Source organism: Tupaia chinensis, unplaced genomic scaffold (genome assembly GCF_000334495.1).
Source record: "Tupaia chinensis unplaced genomic scaffold, TupChi_1.0 Scaffold140308_1, whole genome shotgun sequence".
In the NCBI taxonomy this organism is placed as follows: Eukaryota; Metazoa; Chordata; class Mammalia; order Scandentia; family Tupaiidae; genus Tupaia; species Tupaia belangeri.
In genome coordinates this window covers 449,362-452,662 of record NW_006200185.1, presented here as the reverse complement: position 1 = coordinate 452,662, position 3,301 = coordinate 449,362, and positions in this window count along the sequence as shown.

Sequence of the window (3,301 nt, the reverse complement as noted above, 5' to 3'; positions counted from 1 at the left end):
ACAGCCCCCCTTCCACTGTAGCCGGACTGTCTGTAGTCGTTCTCACTGAGTTAAAAAAAAATGTTTCTCCTGCACGACAAAACAAACAAACAAACAAACAAAAACAAAACAAAACACACAAAAAAGAGAAATAAAAACAAAAGCTAGCAGCTTTTTGGGTCACTAAGTAAATGGGCCAGAGTAATATACCCAAATGGGTACTATCTTGTCCAAAGAGATTGCCTAGGCATGCCTTCTTTTTCTTTTTGGGGGCATGGGGAAGGTGCAATGAATTATTCATCACCTTAGGATGGATATCCAGACATACTTCACACCACTGCACTCTTAGAAATTTCACTGAGGTGTAAGTCCCTGAATTTTTGTTGAATGTATTTCCCATCCTCTGACAGGATACTGCTCCACTGTCTTTCCATGTACATGATTTCCAATCTGTTGTCACTTATATATTTGCTCCTCTGGACATAGCATCTCTCTCTCTCTTCTCTTAAAAATTAAAAAAAATATTTATTTAATTTTATCTTATTATTATTCAATTTGCTATAGGGCACAAGTGGTCACCAGAGAGAGAGAGAAAGTGAGAAAACAGGACACCAGGCCTGCAACTTGAACCACGGTCGGCTGTGTGGGAGTTCAGCACTGCAACCACCACATCATCTGCGGTCCCCTCTCTTGCTATTTTTAAGAGTTTCTCTTTATCATTGGTTTTGGACAATTTGATTATATTATGTTATTTTCTTCATATTTCCTGTGCTTGTGGCTAATTGAGATTCTTGGATCTGAGGGTTTATTGTTTTCATCAAATTGGAAACATTTTCAGCAATTATTTCTTTAAATACTCCTCCTTCCCCACCAACCTTGGAATATTTGATTAGATGTATATTAGGCACTTGTTTTACCAAACTCATAAATGCTCTATTCATTTTTTTCTTCCTCTCTTTCACTTTTTATAGTTTTGTTGATATATCTTCACACTCATTGATCCTCTCTGGTAAATATGTACTTTGCCATTAACCCTCATACAGTGTATTTTTTTTTGTTTTAGACATTGCAGATTTTTTCTTTAGAAGCTTATTTTTTCTTTTTTTTTGTATCTTTTATGCCTCTACTCAATTTTTTCTAATATATGAAATACAGTTACGATAACTATCTTAATGTCTTTTACTGCTAATTCAAATGTAAATATTTTCCTCCTTATTGGTCATGTTTTCCTGCTTCTTTCCATGCATGATAATCCTTCTTTTAAAAGAACTATTCATTTAATTTTATTTATTTAGTATTGCTGTTTTTAAATTCACCAGAGAGAAACAGAGAAAAAGTTGAGAAAGGAAGCTGCCAGGTCCAGGACTTAAATCACGGTAAGCCATGTGGGAGTCCAGCACCTTAACCACCATGCCACTTGCTGGCCTCTGAATGGGGACATCTTTTATTGGATGCCATACATTGTGACTTTTATATCATTACATGCTAGATATTATTATATTCCTAATAAATGTTGTTGAGCCGGGTTCTGGGGTGCAGTTAAGTTACTTGGAAACAGCTTGATCCTTTTGAAGTCCAGCTTTTATCATTAGTTAGGCAGCTCTGAAAGAATGTTCAATCTAGGGCTGATTATTCTCCACAATGAGATATCACATAACCTGTCAGAATGGCTCTGATAAAATGACAAAGAATAACAAGCGCTGGCAAGATTGCATGGAAAAGCATACATTCCCACACTAGTCCTTTAAGAGGTGAAAGAAACCTTGGGACCAGCAAATGGCATGATGGTTATGTCACTGGACTCCTATGTAGTTGAATTCAGTTCAAGTCCCAAACCCAGCACTTAAAATGCCAGGTGCGAGGGCATTTGTATGTGCCCAAAATCCCCAAAGGAGAATGGAGGACAAGGGGGAGAAGGGATTGATGCATAGTCATCCCCTTGAGGTGTGATTTCTCACTTTCCGTCCTTCGTCTCTTTGGCAAGTGCATGTACCCTATAGTAAAAATCTTTCTCTCTCTCTCTCTCTTAAAAAAAAAAAAGAGGTGCAAGAGACCCTTTTCTAAAATCTCAGGAAAGTATTAAACACTACCACTGTATCATCTTGTTGTGACTTGCAAAGCAATGCAAACTTCCAAAGTTTTCTATTCATCCAGAAAGCATTTATCGAGAATTCACAAAGTTGTAGACATAGTGTTAAACACTGAGGGTAGAAAAATAAATTAAAATGGTCTATTTATCATGGGAGAGACAGGAGTGTACAGATTGGTAAAAATATAAAGAAACAAATTTGGTTTAACATATGCCAAACAAAACCTATGAACTCTTGTCTGTTCAGATCAATTGTTCATTTTTTAATTGCAGTATTAGTTATTTTGCTGGTGAGCTGTTTGAGCTCCTTACATAGTCTAGTTATCAATTCCTAGTTACAGGTGTAATTTGAAAATATATTTTCCTATTCTGTGGGTTCTTTATTCTATTTATTGTTTCCTTTGCTGTGCAGAAGGTTTTACATTTATGTATTCTGATTTGTCAATTTTTAGTATTGCCGCCTGTAAAAATAGAATAAAGTTGGAGGCAACTTACTACCTGGCTTCAAAATATATTACAAAGCCATAATAACCCATACAACATGGTACTGGCAAATAAATAAATAAATAAAAGCAGAAATACAGACCAATGAAATGGAATATAGAATTAAGAAATAAATCCATCAACAAATAGCCAACTAATTTTTGACAAGGGTCCCAAGACAATTCAGCAGAGATAAATCAGTCAATAAATGGTGCTGAGAAAATACGATATCCGCTTGTAAAAGAATAAAACTAGGGCCCTGTATCCCATCATTTACAAAAATCATCTCAAAATGGATTAAAAAATCTAAACATAAATTCTCAAATGATAAAACTATTTGAAAAATACATAGGGAAAACTCTTCAAGATCTCAAAGTAGAAAATATCCAGACACAAGAAATAAAAAAGGACTCCTAATAGAATCAACTCAAGAAGATCTTCTCCAAGGCACATCATAGCCAGACTGGACAAACCTACAGTCAAACACAAGATACTAAAATTGGCAAGAGGGAAACATCAGATTACTTATAAAGGTTATCCTATCAGGCTAACTTCAGATCTCTCATCAAAAACAATGTGAGCAAGGAAAGAATGGGAAAATATATTTTTTTCCAGAAAATTTTAACAGGTTTATTTATAATCGTTATAAAGTTCAACTGCTGAAACTTGTTCACTGAAATATTTTGACTTGCATTAATGCTTTACATCCCCGCATTTATATTAAAAATCCACACACAAATGAAAATGGAA